A 16,849-nucleotide genomic window follows, 5' to 3' on the forward strand; every position below is an offset into this window, starting at 1 on the left:
GTTTTTTTTACCAAAAATATGTAGCATAATACATATTTGCCTAAATTGATCAAAAATTTAAATTTTTTTTTATTGGGAATGTTTTATAGCAGAAAGTAAAAAAAAATATATTTTTTTCAAAATTGTGGTTCTTCTGTTTATAGCGCAAAAAATAAAAACCGCAGAGGTGATTAAATACCACCAAAATAAAAATTTATTTGGGTACAGCGCGCACAACTGCGCAATTGTTGGTTAAAGCAAGGCCTGGCCATTAAGGCGGTAAATCCTTCCTGGGCTGAAGTGGTTAAAACCGATCTCTGCATCAGATACTAGATCTATTTCAGGCATGCATCAAGCAGCCTACCTGACAAAAGCAGCGTTAATACAGCCATCTCTGTCCAGGGCTACAAAATCCCATGCCTCATCTCCAGCTCCTCTATTTTTATCTGAGTCGAATCGGATATGTCTGGGCAGAGACAGAAGGGAATGGAGAGGATATAGAGGCAGTATTCGAGGAGACTGCGTAATGCTTGTGAATGTGGATAAGCTCATGGATGCTGTTTGCAAAAGCATTGTACAACTTGATTCTCCTTCATCTTGGGTAAAAAGAGACCTGCAAAATCCATTAATACATTCCCCACTTATCACCATATAGAATGTGCAATCTATGAGAAATGGATCGCCCTGGAAATCATTTTTCACTCCTCCAAAATTCTTTGCAGTACTCTATCCAGTGAAACGGGGCCTGAAAAAAATGTGTGTATATAAAAAAATGTGGGTTTTTTCGCTTAAATCCCCCCCCCTAAAAAAAAAAACTTTGGTGATTAAATACTACCAAAAGAAAGCTCTATCTGTCTCAAAAAATTATACAAATTTTGTTTGTGTACAGTGTTGAGATGTGAGAGCATTAAGGCCCCATTCACACAGGGAGTCCGTCAGGTGGACTCCGTTTTTCTCAGCGAGGATCGATCTGCCGATCCCCCGCTGAGCAGGCAGACGGCAGCTGTGTCTCCGCGCTGTATGCAGAGACACAGCTGTCAGGTCCCGCTGTTCTCTATGGGGGAATCGGATGGGAACGGACCGTCTGTCCATTCTTATCCGATCCACTGGATGGATGGAAAATAGGGCTTCCATCCGTCCAGATTTGACGGATCGGATGTCAGCGGATATGTCTCCGCTGACATCCGATGCCCCATAGAGATGCATGGGGTGTCCGTTCAGATCCGCCAAAAAAACTGAACGGTCTGCCTGTGTGAAAGGAGCCTAAAAGTTAAAAATTGGCCTGGGCAGGAAGAGGATAAAACTGCCCTGTATTGAAGAGATTAAGCAAACACCTTAGTGTACCAACTGATGATGTTACTTTTTTCAAAAATCCCGCTGATGGAAAGTTTGATACTCAAATTATAACTAAGGACAGCTTTTTTTTCCAGTTTTGGACAAATTGGAGAGGGATTAAAAAATACCTATTAGGTTAGCTATTTTATTGCTGTCTGTGCCCAATTGGGGAGATTCACCCTCTGCATTTGTCCTATTTTCCATCATGAAAGTAAAATAAAATCCCAGATTTTGTGTTGTCCCCAGAAAAGTAAGAGGGAAAATCTTCCAATAAAAATGCTAGTTCTGGTCAACGGAAGGGGTTGGCTAAGAATTTCCCTAATTTACAGGGATTTCCCTTGACTTCTTGATTTGCTTATGGGACAGGAAGTGAGGGTAAATCTCCCCAATGGAACACAGATTGTGAACACCTAAAAAATAATTAAAAAATTGTGAACTATCTAAAAAAAAATTAAAAAATCTGCCTATAGTTCTACTTTAAAACTTTCTTTACTATTGCAGGCCCAGTCCCGCAACCAGCTCTCAATGCAATTTTGGTATGGCAAATTGGACTAGGGCAATAAATGACAGCAATTCCTTTCTATTCTACTATTTTCTGTGGATACCCTAGAATATGCGATGACACAATTTTTCAGGATGTCTTTAATCTCACATGCTTAAAATGTTGTGACACTAAGCCTGGGCAGCTGAAGCTACCTACAAAAAGCACCTCACATGTATACCCATTCAAGGCAGATGGCTTTTTGGGGAGGCACTTCATCAAAGACAGGGGTCTTTAAACTATGGCCCTCCAATTGTTCAGGAACTAAAATTCCCATCATGCTTAGTCATGTCTGTGAATGTCAGAGTTTTACAATGCCTCATGGGATGTGTAGTTCTACAACAGCTGGAGGGCTGTAGTTTGAGGATCCCTAATCAAAGAGGTCACAGGTTGGAAGGTTTAACATTGACAGTGGAAGTTTCTAAAACATCCTTCTCAGGAGCTTCTACCTCTTCAAAGCTCAGAGCACTTAAAAAATGTAAACAGTTTTAACTTCTTTTTAAAATCTAAGTTTCAGCCCCTCCTTTCGGTCCAGGACAACAACTCTTCCCCAAAGCCTTTTTCCCCACTGAAGGGGTACCTGCACTCCTAAGAGTGAGTGGGGTGTCTGTAACAATTTGCCTATCTCAAAGTCCCATACCTCCCAGACCTGAGTTTGATTGTGGGTTTCTAAGGGATACAAAATAGTGTTTGAAACTCTACAGCCTCATCGCTTCTCTCAAAATCAACCAAAACCTTTGCTAAGAACAGTCAGATTTGCAGAACCATCTCTTGTCCCAGGTATTAGTTGTGCCAGTACCCCCACATGACAGGTTCAAAGTTTCTACTCAAACCTGTTAATGGCACCAAAGCCCAAGGAGGGTTTTCATCCTGCTCTGGACCTAAAATCCCCTGGACTGCAACCTGGCTCTGGACCTAAAATACCTTAACATTCATAAATATTGCATGGAATTTGTAAGGTCAGCGATTGCCTTTCTGAGACAAGGGAATATCTGATGTTCATAAACATTTAAGATGCATGTCTCTATTTTTAACATCTATACGTCTCATCAGCACTTTCTACACTTTACAGTGGCAGACAGTAATTTCCAGTTTGTTGCACAGTCTTTCATACTATCCTCTGCATTGAGAGTATTTACAAAGGTTCTAGCACCTCAGTTTTCCCTTCTCAGGGCATTCAGGTCATAAGTTATCTAGAGGACCTTCTCTTGAAGGACTAATCTCTTTTCCACTTATCTGCAAAATCCACAGACAATTCAGCTGCTTCTGGCTTTTGTCTGGGTGATCAATCTTCAAAAATCTGCTCTCCAGCCTTCGTTTGGTCCGGAATATTTTGGTCTGTTCCTGGACACATCCCAATCAAAGGTCTTTCTTCTAGAGAAGAAGAGTCATTCTCTTTTTCTTTCTCTTTAAAAAATGGCTCTGCAACACTATACCCCCCTTCTGCAAGGGCACCCAATCAGCGTGCAGTCGAACAATGCCACAGCTGTGGCCTATATTATTCATCAAAAGGGCACAAGGAGTCATGCAGCCTTGAAGCCAGGTAATTGACAGAGATTTACTGTCAAATGATCTATGCAGTCCACCATCCGAGGAGTGTATAACTAGAAAAGAGATTACCTCAGCTACCAATGCATTAATCAAGGGGAATGGACCGTTTATTCCAACATCTTCAACCTCATATGTCAAAGATGGGGATCTCCGATGTGGACATCCTGGCCTCCAGATTCAATAACAAAATACCTCTGTTTGTGGTCAGAACCAAGGACTCTTAAAGTGATATCAAAGCTTCAGATTTTTTTACATTAAAATAATAAATGTCATATTTACCTGCTCTGTGCAATGGTTTTGCACGGAGCAGCCCTGATCCTCCTCTTCCTGGGTCCCCTGCCGGTGTTCCTGGCCCCTGCTTGCAATGGGGGCACCCAGGCAGGTTCGCTCCTGATCTGCTGCTCTGCGAGTCCATTCACACACAGAGCTGCAGCTCAGCACTGTCCCTCTCTCTCCTCATTTGCCCACTGGCTGTAATTGATAGTAACAGGAGCCAGTGGCTCACACTGCTGTCTCTGCCAATAAGGAGGAAAAGTCCCCAGAGAGCTGAGGCCCTCATGCACAGCGCTGGGGAAGATCGGACTCAGGTAAGTATGGAGGGGAGGGGGAGAAGAACCAGAAAGTGAAATGCCCCCTCTAGAGGACATGCGTAGACACTGAGGGGAATGAAGAGGACCCAGAGAAAGTGTTAGAGGAGGCCACAGAAGATTTCTCCCCCCCATCCTGTCATACTCCTGATATTATGGCTTCACACAACATTCCTCCATCTCACTATGCCCATTTGGGTACTAAGAGACCTGTTAAGATTAAAAAGACATCCCCCATTCATAAACAAATAGAATGGATAATTTATGAGATTGAGTTAACCCTGTAAAGATTTCCACCTCTCTGCGAATAAATGGCAAACTATATACAGTGGAAAAAAGGGTTCTCTAAAACCTTCTTCCTGTAGTAGACCCTGCCATCCAAGTTCAAACAAACATCTTACTGTACCTATAGAAGGTGTTCCTTCATTTAACAATTCTGCTGACAGAAATTTTGAGAAACTTCTTAAAGCTCTATTAACCTGCTACAATTTCTATTTGCTAGACCACAGCTAATTGGACTACTGCAATATTCCAACAGCAGGATTCTGTCGTCTAGGATCAAATCTTGGCAGATTACTGACAAACACTGCCCTCTGTCTTACCTTACTATTTTGGGTTGATGCCCAACAACAAGCCATGAAATAAATGCCCAAAATGGTTCTAATTTCTATCCATATGTTTAGAATGTTATGCCTAAACCCCTAAGCAGCTAAATCCGCTTGCAAATGTTGCCTCACATGTATCTTCCTTTGAATAGGAATATCTATTTGGTGGGGCACTTAAAAATTTCATGAAAGATGTCACATTAGGAAAGGTAATTTTTTCCACAATGGAAGGTTCCTAAACTGCTTCCTCTGGGCTTCTACCTCCTTAGGAGTTCCACATAGCCTTTTCAGGCTTCATTTTTAGGCAGGATTTGGAACACAAAAACTGCTAGGTCCACCCCAAAACACCCTTATTAACCACTTAAGGACCGGTAGGTTTTACCCCCTTAATGACCAGGCCAGTTTTTTGCGATACGGCACTGCGTTACTTTAATTGACAATTTTGCAATCGTGCGCCGCTGTACCCTAATAAAATTGATGTCCTTTTTTCTCACAAATAGAGCTTTCTTTTGGTGGTATTTGATCACCTCTGCAGTATTTATTTTCTGCGCTATAAAAAAAAAAAAAGTGACAAAAAAAAAACATTATTTCTCTTACGTCCTCCAACAGTCGCCGCCTCCTCTAAGTCATCACAATTGGGTATTGTCCACCTATCCGTAGGAATAGCTAGGTATATAGACTTAGTCAAAAGACAAAAGGCATTAGCATATACACACCCACGGGGGCTGTCCCATCTGGTCAATACCCCCCCTGAATCACCACTCCCAACTCAGTTTTAGTTTGCCTAGCATCAGGAATAGTTCAGGCTACCTTGTGCTGGGGCTTCAGTCTCAGCCTTCCTAAATCTTTTATTTGATTTTCTTTTAAATATCAGTTTTTTTCTCTCACTTTACTAGCTGTTTATTTTGTCAGCTTTAGTGTTAGTTTATTCTTCGGATGAAGGTGGATCATGCGGTGCTGGGATTCGGACTGACCGCCATGGTTCTCCAGGGCACAGAGGGTCAGATAGACCCCCAGCCCGCCATCAAGCGTTCAGCTATGGTTTGCCCTGGCATTAAGAACAACCCATCCCTGTTCGCTGCAGGGATGCAGCCGTGAGGTGTCTACCTCACAGGACTCGTCTGCGCTGCTGCAGCGTCATGTCCCTGGCTCACGGCACTCCCTGTCAGATGAGGACAGAGGTTTATCCGTGCATAGAGGCTCCCCCACGCCATCGGGTACAGGGAAGAAGCCCTGGGCGGGAAAGCAGAAGGCCGGCAATGCCGGCTCGGCGGGACACTCCGCCTCTGCCTGAAGGGGCGCCCTCACCCATTTCAGGGGTGGGGGACGTTTGTGCGGTTTCCTCCAACCTTGGCTGCTCAGGATTATCGGACAGGTGGGTCCAGGAAATCGTTCGATCAGGATACAAGATCGAATTCCTTTCCAGGCCGGCGGACAGATTCTTTCCCTCCAATCTCCATCTGCTTCCGGGGCGTCTGCAGGATTTGCATCGGGCGGTGCAGGACCTGCTTGCTCAGGGAGTGATTGTCCCGGTGCCTCATCGGTTTCAGGGGTTTTATTCAAATCTGTTCGCTGTGCCCAGGAAGGAGGGCAAAGTGCGTCCTATTCTGGACCTGAAATCGCTGAACCGCTTTGTGCGTGTTCGAAAGTTTCGAATGGAGTCTCTCCGTTCGGTTGTGGCCTCCTTGAGTCCGGGAGAATTCCTGGCTTCGATAGATCTGAAGGATGCGTACCTGCACATCCCCATTTTCGAGGGTCATCAGAGGTACCTTTGGTTTGCTATCACAGAGGACCACTACCAGTTTGTGGCGTTACCTTTCGGTCTCGCTTCAGCACCAAGGGTGTTTACCAAGGTGTTGGCACCGGTCCTGGGCCTGCTACGGGCCCAGGGCATTGCGGTCCTGGGGTACCTGGACGATCTGCTTCTGAGATCGAGGGCCAGCCAGGACCTTGTGCGCGATCTGTCCATCACGGTATAGACGCTCCAGGAGTTCGGATGGACCATCAAGGTTCAGAAATCAGCGTTGTCTCCGCCTACCTGGGAATGGTTCTGGACTCTGCTCAGGCAAAGGTGTTCTTGCCGGAGGTCAAGCTCCGGACTTTGCGGGACGAACTCAGGTCCCTCAGGGACAATCCGTCCTCGTCACTCAGGACCTGCATGCGGGGCCTGGGGTTGATGGTGTCGGCCTTCGAGGCGATTCCCTTTGCCCAGTTCCACACGCGGGCTCTCCAGACGGAGATCCTGGCCAGGTGGGACAGACTTCCTCAGATCTTGGATCTGGATGTCTCCTTGAGTCGCCAGACCAGATTGGCTCTTCTGTGGTGGATCCAGTCCCCGGCGGTGGCAGAAGGCAAGTCCTTCCGCCCGGTGGTGTGGACAGTGGTTACCATGGACGCCAGCCTGTCGGGCTGGGGTGGAGTCCTGAGCAGCCTGTCTGCCCAGGGCACTTGGTCGGAGGAGGAATCCTCCCTCCCGATAAATGTGCTGGAACTACGAGCGATAGAACTCTGTCTCTTCCAGTGGTCGGACCGTCTCCAGGGCCTGCCTGTTCGCGAACAGACGGACAATGCTACCGCGGTGGCTTACATCAACCACCAGGGGGCACCAGGAGTGCTCGAGAGGCCCGGGAGGTGACCGATATTCTGTCTTGGGCCGAGACTCATGTCCCGGCGATCTCGGCAGTTCACATTCTGGGTGTGGAAAATTGGCAGGCCGACTATCTGAGCCGCCAGACCCTGGACCAGGGGGAATGGTCCCTTCACCCGGAGGTTTTTCAGATGCTGTGTGCGAAATGGGGATCCCCAGATGTGGATCTGTTCGCATCCCGGCTAAACCGAAAGGTGGAAAGCTTCATGGCAAGAACGCGCAATCCGTTGGCGGACGCCTCGGATGCGTTGGTGGCCCCTTGGCATCAGTATCGTCTGATGTACGCCTTTCCTCCGATTCAGTTGCTATCCCGGTTCCTTCGCAGATTGGCCTCGGAACCGCACATGGTGATTCTGGTGGCACTGGACTGGCCTCGCCGGTCCTGGTATGCCGACGTTGTTCACCTGGCACACGTTGTTCTACCCCCCTTCGTGGCGCCTGCCTCTGCGGGAAGATCTTCTGTCTCAAGGTCCGATCTTCCATCCTGCTTTACAGTCGCTGGCTTTAACGGCCTAGCTGTTGAGACCCAGGTCTTGAAGAACAAGGGTCTATCCTCTGAGGTTATCCCTACCTTGATCAAGGCTAGGAAATCTTCCTCTAGTAAGATCTATTACCGTACCTGGAAAGCCTACTTTACCTGGTGTGAGTCCAGGGGGTTTTCCCCTCGTTCTTACTCGGTGTCGAGAATCTTGGCTTTCCTCCAGTCTGGAGTGGATCAGCGCCTGGCGCTGGCCACAATAAAGGGCCAGGTGTCAGCACTGGCGGTCCTTTTCCAACGCCCTGTGGCATCTCATTCTTTGGTGCGCACATTCATTCAAGGTGTGCGACATTTGGCTCCTCCCAGGAAGGAGCCTTTACCTCCATGGGACTTGAACTTGGTTCTGTCCGCATTGCAGCGTGCTCCCTTTGAAAATATCAGGGAGATATCGTTGACTCTGCTGTCGAAGAAGGTTGATTTTCTTGTGGCGATCACTTCGGCTCGCAGAGTGTCGGAGCTGGCGGCGTTGTCTTGCCACTCCCCTTACTTGATAATTCACAGGGATAAGGTGGTTTTGCGACCACCCCCATCCTTCCCAATGTGATCTCTGATTATCACCTTAATGAGGACATTGTCCTGCCTTCGCTTTGTACGAAGCCTAAACGTCCAAAGGAGATTGCCTTGCATTCCTTGGATGTTGTCAGGGCGATCAGGGTTTACCTGTCGTCTACGGAGTCCTTTCGGAAGACGGATTCCCTCTTTGTCCTTCCTGAGGGACCTCGGAAGGGCATGGCTGCGTCCGCAGCGACTATTGCCAAATGGATCAGACAGACCATTGAACAGGCTTACGCCTTGAAGGAACGGGTTCCGCCCTTCCCTGTTAAGGCGCACTCTACCAGGTCTTTGAGTACTTCCTGGGCCTATTGGCATCGGGCCTCGGTGGCCCAGGTGTGCAAGTCGGCGACTTGGTCGTCGGTGCACACCTTTTCCAAGTTCTACAAAGTAGACGTTCTGGCATCAGCTGATGCTTCTTTTGACCGCAAAGTTCTCAGTGCGGCTGTGCCATGATGGACCCTTGATTTTTTTCTCTGGGTCCCTGGCTGTTGGCATTTGCTTTCCTGGGCTGTTGCTCCTGTTGAGCTTTGTTTTTTTGCTGTTGCCCAGTTGGTTCTTACAGTGCATGTAAGATTCCTTTCTCTGATGTGGGTACTGCGTTGCCTTTTCTACGGTTGCGTCTCCCACCCCTCATGTCTATACTGCTTTGGGACATCCCAATTGTGATGACTTAGAGGAGGCGGCGACTGTCGGAGGACAAGAGAAAACTGAATTTTTGTAAAATCTTACCTGTAAAATTCCTTTCTCTGAGTCCTCCGACAGTCGCCGCCCCCGCCCCTCTTTTTGGGGTTCTTATTACCTACTGCTATGCTACCAAACTGAGTTGGGAGTGGGGATGCAGGGGGGGTATTGACCAGATGGGACAGCCCCCGTGGGTGTGTATATGCTAATGCATTTTGTCTTTTGACTAAGTCTATATGCCTAGCTATTCCTACGGATAGGTGGACAATACCCAATTGTGATGACTTAGAGGAGGCTGCGACTGTCGGAGGACTCAGAGAAAGGAATTTTACAGGTAAGATTTTACAAAAATTCAGTTTTTTTACTTTCTGCTATAAAAAATTCCCAATAAAAAAAAAATTAAATCAATCATTTAAAAAAAAAATTAAATCATCAATTTAGGCCAATATGTATTCTGCTACATGTTTATGGTAAAAAAAAATCCCAATAAGTGGATATTGATTGGTTTGCACAAAAGTTATCACGTCTACAAACTAGGGGATAGATTAATGTCATTTTTATTTATTTATTTTTTACTAGTAATGGCAGCAATCAGTGTTTTTTTTTACTTTTAATAAGGCTTACCTGTAGGTACAATTGATATCTCCTAAACCGGCGAGGCACATCGCTCCCCCTCTAGCCAATCGGAGTGTGTGGCTGGCACGCACGTGCCCCCACTATGCTACACGAAGGGACGTACAGGTACGTAGTTTCCCGTAACGGAGCCGACCTGCTGCAGTATAACTATGACGGCTGGTCGGCAAGTGGTTAACCACTTGCTGACCGCTGCACGACTATTTACTGTGGAGGTCAGCCCCTACTGGGCAAAGCGACATAGTACTACGTCGCTCGCCCACGAGCCTCTAGGGGGCGAGCGCGCGCCGCCGAAGGCGCGATCCTGCCCCCGCTCGTTCACTAACATCCCCACGTGAGTGACCGGCAGCGCCAATGTCCACTGGCCACTCGCGATCTCCCGCTGGAGAGGGAAAAAGGCAGGCGGCTAATGTAAACAAAGCCGCCTGTCATTCTCCCTGAAGTAACTGCAGAGACTGTACGATCCTGCTATGTAGGATCGTATGTCTCTGTGGTTACATCACTAGCCATGCCCCCCACAGTTAGAATCACACCCCTAGGGATACATTTAACCCACTGTTTACCAATAAAGTTAACCCCTTCCCTGCCCGTGTCATTTTTACAGTAACAGTGTATATTTATAGCACTGATTACTGTACTAATGTCACTGGTACCCCCAAAAGTGTCAAAAATGTCAGTCAAGGGTCCAATCTGTCTGCCGCAATGTTGCAGTCCTGCAAAAAAAAAAAACGCAGATCGCCGCCATTACTAGTTAAAAAAAAAAACAATAAAAAGGACATAAATCTTTCCTGTAGTTAGTAAACGCAATAACTTTTGCGCAAACCAATCAAAATACGCTTATTGCGATTTTTTCTTTTTCACCAAAAATATAAGGCAGAAAACAAATTGGCCTAAAATGTTAAAAAAATTTAGATTTTTACATTTTTTTTTTTTGAGAATTTCATATAAAAAACTGTGAAAAATATTTTTTCAAAATTGTCGTTCTTTTTTTGTTTATAGCGCAAAAAGTAAAAATTGCACAGGTGATCAAATACCACCAAAAGAGAGCTTGGTTTGTGGGGAAAAAAGGACGTCAATTTCATTTGGGTACAGCGTCGCACGACCGCGCAATTGTCTGTTAAATCATGCAGTGCCGAATCACAAAATAGGCCCTGGTCTTTGAGCAGCCAAATCCTCCGTGGCTTAAGTGGTTAATGAAAGGATGCCCTCACTCGTAAAAGTGGGGGGACATATGTTACAGTTTGCCTTTCTGTTGGTTATAGACATCCCAGACCTACAAAATAGAACTCAAAACTAACATCTTATTGTTTTTCTTTTTTCAAGCCAATTGAAATCATCTCAAGGTCAAATCTGTCAACAGCCCTGAACCTTCTCTTGTCCTACGGAGTGGTTGTTCTGATTCCTCTCGAGTAAAGGTACAAAAGATTATATTTAAACCTGTTTACAGTGCCAAAATTCAGCTGGGGTATTTGTTCCATCCTGGACCTAAAGTAGTACCTTCACATTGCAATTTCACATGGTATCTACAAGGTCGGTTATTGCTTTTCTGAGACAAATGGATTACTTGGCATCAGTAGACATTCAAGATACTTGTCTACATAATACCATTTACCCCCCTCATCGGCTCTTCCCATGCTTCCCAATAGGAGACAAACACCGAATTCAGACACATCAATAAAACCAGTAAACACAATCCAAAGAAGATGCTCCAGTGGTGCCCACTGGCGGGAAGCCAGGTAGCAAGGGATTATGGACGGTTTTGCACATCGGCCAAGAAGCCTTTTTAATACATCAACTTCAATATGCTAATTACACTACCCTCCTACCTCAAGATGTAGCCTTTGAAAGAAAGTTATACATGGCAACTCAACTAAATAAGAAATCTGAAAAAAGAGCACGCACTTCAGAGTTAAAGATGATTACATAAAATTAGAAGGCAGCTTCTGCCTCCTTGGGTTAATTAACAACAAAGGATCAAGCAGTCAAAAAAGTATACCATAGACTGGTACTTTGTGGAAGATCAAGGATGAAAAACCTAGATAATATATTTTCTAAGGGAAAAGTGCAGAAATGTCCAGGCTATGATATTCTCTATTACTGTATATGGATGTGAAAGCTGGGAAATGAAGAAGCAAGATAGAAAAAGTATTGATCCTATTAGATAATTACATTTTGGTGTTGGCAAGGAATTCTAAAAACATTGTGGACAACGGTGAAAACGAACAACCCTTCAAGTCAAGCTCAACTGTTCACCAGCAGCCCAAATGACTAAACTGCAGCTGTCTTATTTTTGGTATATTCAAAGAAAAACTCACTGGAATATATTTATGCTTGGAAATGATGTGTGAGTGCCATTTAGTACAGTGGTAAAGTGAGGCTTGGCTTCCTGAATGACCCAAACCACAGGGGCACATTCATGAGAGCCTGAGCTCAGTGGAAGAGGGTGTGGAATGTTGCTGGGTGTCATTCAACCCGGTTGACTGACAACATCTAGTGCCAGGAAGGAATTACTGTGGAGGACAACTCTGGATTCAATTAAGTTTGTTGCAAATGCAGCTTTTCAATTTTTAATGTGCTATCTGTGTTTTTTGGAAAAGACTGGAGTTCTGTTTTAAGTTTTAGAACCTGCTTTTTGTTTAATAATAATGCCTATAATTTAGTGAAAGCATATGATGTACTACAGGATTATTACTGTTTACTTAATATTACTCACTAAGCTACTAACTACTACTACATCCTTTCTAATTTATTAATGACATTCATTATACTTAGCCAGCCCATTAATTTGAATGGGCTGCCAGCTTCACCAAAAAAGTTCCATACATTATTTTTACCAACATGGTAGTGTGTAAAATGTGTGTGTTACCACAATGCAACAGCGTTGCATCTGGCCTAAAAGTATGTACCTTAGCTGTTATCTTAAACATCTCATTTTGACCCTGTTAACATATTAAAGTTTGAATACACTAACTGTATTTCGCTCTTAATTTAGCAGCAGACAAAGAAAATGTGCAAAAATGCCATTTTAATTCACTGTTTAATTGCTGCCCCCCTAGCTGTAAATGTACGTCATGAATGTGATGTTAAATACTGGGGTTATGGCTGCAGTTAGATGTCATAACCTCAGTATCTTCTTTTTCTTTGGCGGCCAGCTTTCCGATAAAACTGATCCCAGTGATCACCACAAGATCACTTTTATAAGCAATAAAAGAGGTGACACCCCCCCCCCCTCCTCCCACCACTTCCCAGTGGTTCCTGGGCTAACATTAAAGATTGCTGAGCCTGATCCATCCAGCGCAGTGTCGGCTGTGGTTTTGCATAGAGAAGAGTGATGGCTAGATGGCCATCACTCATCTCTATACCCTTAGAGGACCGGAGCGACATTGATGTCACTTCCAGTTCTCAAGCCACATAAACGTGTTTTTTTTTTTTTTTCTTCTTAAAGCAAAAGATAATTTTTTTTATCTTTTGCTTTTAAGGGTAGAGGAGAGCTTTGGGACTTTTCGACTTATTGCTATCACAAGGAATGTAAATATCCCTTGCACTAACAATACAAAGTGATACATTTTTTTTTTAAAAGGACAGTGTAAAAATTCTAATTGTATAACATAATAAAAAAAAAAAAATGTAAAGCACCCTTGTCTCTGCGTGTTTGTGAGCAGTAGTGAATGTATACGAAGGTCACACCCACATATGTAAACTGTGTGCACCACACGTGAGTTATTACGAAGGTGTGAGCGAGAGCGATAGTTTTAGCACTAGACCTCCTCTGTATCTCTAAACTGGTAACTTGTAAAAATTATTAAAGCATCAACTTTGGAGATTTTTAAGTACAGTAGTTGAGCACCATTCCATGAGCACGCGCATGCGCATCCCCCGCCCGGTACCCGCTGGGATTGTACACAGCGGAAGCCTGTCAGCAAGTCTCAAAAAAAGGGGGAGGGATGTAGGTACTTACTGGTTCACAAACACCCAGTACTCTGTATAAAAGGTGTATGTATATATATATATATATATATATATATATATATATATATATATATATATATAGGTGAGAGTCGGTCACTCACCTAGAGCGGCATTTCTTTGGCTTTGCTGCGGGATTGCAATGAAAGGAATGATGCCCTGTGTGTCTCCCCCCCCTACATCAGCTGAAAGCCAGTTTCTTTCTCCAGCCTTTCCTTAACCTTCTGTAAGGGGAGACACACAGGGCATAATTTCTGTAATTGAACCCCTGCAGCACAGCAGATCATCCTCCCTGCCCCCCCCCCCCCCCCATCAATACTGGCTTCCCTCTCCCACCAGTTGCTGTAGGCACACAGGGGTAAAGGGCAGTGTTGCTCACCTTACTTTAAAAAAGTAATTAGTTACAGTTACAAATTACTTCTCCCAAAAAGTAATTGAGTTACTGACTCAGTTACCACATAGAAAAAGTAATTAGTTACTCAGAAAAGTAACTGCAACTTTTTTTTACTATTCTATAATGCAATTACGTTCTATTGCGTTCTATTACGTTCTATAATGCAATTACTGGGACACTAGAGCAGGGTCCCCATAGATCCCACTTTATAGCAGGCCAGGGTCATCATCAATCCTCCTTTAGAGCAGGGTCCCCATACATCCCCCTTTAGAACAGGGTCCCCATAGATCCCACTTTATAGCAGGCCAGGGTCATCATCAATCTCCCTTTAGAGCAGGGTCCCCATAGATCCCCCTTTAGAACAGGCCAGGGTCCCCATAGATCCCCCTTTAGAGCAGGGTCCCCATAAATCCCCCTTTAGAGCAGGGTCCCCCAAAGATCCCCTTTAGAGCAGGCCATGCTCCCCATAGATCCCCCTTTAGGGAGGGGTCCCCATAGATCCCCTTTTAGAGCAGGGTCCCCATAGATCTATGGGGACTCTGCTCTAAAGGGGGATTTATGAGGACTCTTTTCTAAAGGTGGATCTATGGGGACCCTTCTCTAAAGGGGATCTATGGGGACCCTGCTCTAAAGGGGATTTATGAGGACCCTGCTCTCAAGGGGGATCTATGAGGAACCCTTTCTAAGGGGGATCTATGGGAACCCTTCTCTAAAGGGGGATCTATGGGGGACCCTGCTCTAAAGGGGGATTTATGAGGACCCTGCTCTAAAGGGGGATCTATGGGGACCCTGCTCTAAAGGGGGATTTATGAGGACCCTGCTCTAAAGGGGGATCTATAAGGACCCTGCTCCAAAGGGGGATTTATAGGGCCCCAGGGCCTGTTCTAAAAGGGATCTAGGGGGACAGAGTTCTAAAGGGGATCTATAAAGGACCCTGCTCTAAAGGGGGATCTATGGCACAGATCCCTCTTTAGAACAGGGTCGCCATAGATCCATCTTTAGAGCAGGCCAGCATCCCCAAAGCTCCCCCATAGATTCCCCTTTAGAACAGGCCAGGCAGGGTCCCCCATATATCCCACTTTAGAGCAGTCTCTGGCTGCAGTTCAGAACATACATGACATGGGGGGAGGGCACTGTCTCTGACTGCAGTGCAGAACATACATGGCATGGGGGGAGGGCACTGTCTCTGACTGCAGTGCAGAACATACATGACATGGGGGGAGGGCACTGTCTCTGACTGCAGTGCAGAACATACATGACATGGGGGGAGGGCACTGTCTCTGACTGCAGTGCAGAACATACATGACATGGGGGGAGGGCACTGTCTCTGACTGCAGTCCAGAACATACATGGCATGGGGGGAGGGCACTGTCTCTGACTGCAGTGCAGAACATACATGACATGGGGGGAGGGCACTGTCTCTGACTGCAGTGCAGAACATACATGACATGGGGGGAGGGCACTGTCTCTGACTGCAGTGCAGAACATACATGACATGGGGGGAGGGCACTGTCTCTGACTGCAGTCCAGAACATACATGACATGGGAGGAGGGCACTGTCTCTGACTGCAGTCCAGAACATACATGACATGGGGGGAGGGCACTGTCTCTGACTGCAGTCCAGAACATACATGACATGGGGGGAGGGCACTGTCTCTGACTGCAGTCCAGAACATACATGACATGGGGGTAGGGCACTGTCTCTGACTGCAGCACATACATGATGTATGTGCTGCAGCCAGAGACAGAGCCCCCCCCCCCAAGCACACACCTGTTGTAAAGCACGTGTTGCACGTCCTCCTCCTGTTTGGACTGCTGAACTGTCTGGACACTTCAAAATGCAGCTGCCTTCTCTACTCTGACGCTGTAGCTGGTAAGCTGAGCCGATCCTTGTCTGAGTCTCCTCCTCTTCTCTTTCCTGTACCGCAGACAGCGGTCATAGAGGAGAGGGGGAATTACAATTACAACTACTGCCATCTAGTGGCGGTAGATGTAATTGCGGTAACGCAGCCAAAGTAATTTGAACGGCATTACCTTGAGGGGACGAGTAGTCAGTTAGATTACTCGTTACCCTCAAAAGTAACTGCGTTAAGTAACGCCGTTTACTTAAACGCAGTTACTTCCATCACTGGTAAAGGGGGGGGGGGGGGAACGTTCTAAATGAAGTGCTGGGGGAGGGGCCAGTAAATATGCCATTTACCAACCTCTTCCTTTTCCGAATAAACAGAATTCATATTTACCCACTGACAGCTGCCATCATAGGACCTGGTTTAGTTCGATACCGAAGAGTCAATTTACCAGACTCAGATGGAATTGTACCCTGGATAGGGATTTTTCAAACAATCTAAGGTTCTTAAAAGAGATTTATAGCCAAAGGGTACAAGTCGACTGATAAAGAAGTAGAGATCAATAGGGTTTCTAGATTGGATAGGTCGTCGCTACTTTCCGATTCCCCTAAGAGATCTGGTAATTCCGACTTTGCCAAGTGGTCGTTCTTTACCCAATTCTCCACACAACATAAATTGATTAAAAATATAATTTGCAAACATTGGGATATACCGGTACTCAAAAAATATCAAGTTTTAGGCCCTGTCCTTCCAGATCGAGCATTGGTGACCTTCAGAGGGGCTCCATCTTTGAAGGGCCAACTAGCCCAGAATGTGATCGACCCACCAGTTAAGTCCACCTTTTTTCATGATTTAGTGGGTTTTTTCCCATGCAAAAGGTGTAGTGTCTGTAAATGGAATTGTGATCATGGGAGGAAATTCTTATTGTTTCGGGTCAACGGGCACTAGTTCCATTTTTCGCATTAATTTTTTTTCCACCTGTATAAAAAC

The sequence above is a fragment of the Pelophylax lessonae genome (genome assembly GCF_965119305.1).
Source record: "Pelophylax lessonae genome assembly, chromosome: 5".
Taxonomy (NCBI): Eukaryota; Metazoa; Chordata; class Amphibia; order Anura; family Ranidae; genus Pelophylax; species Pelophylax lessonae.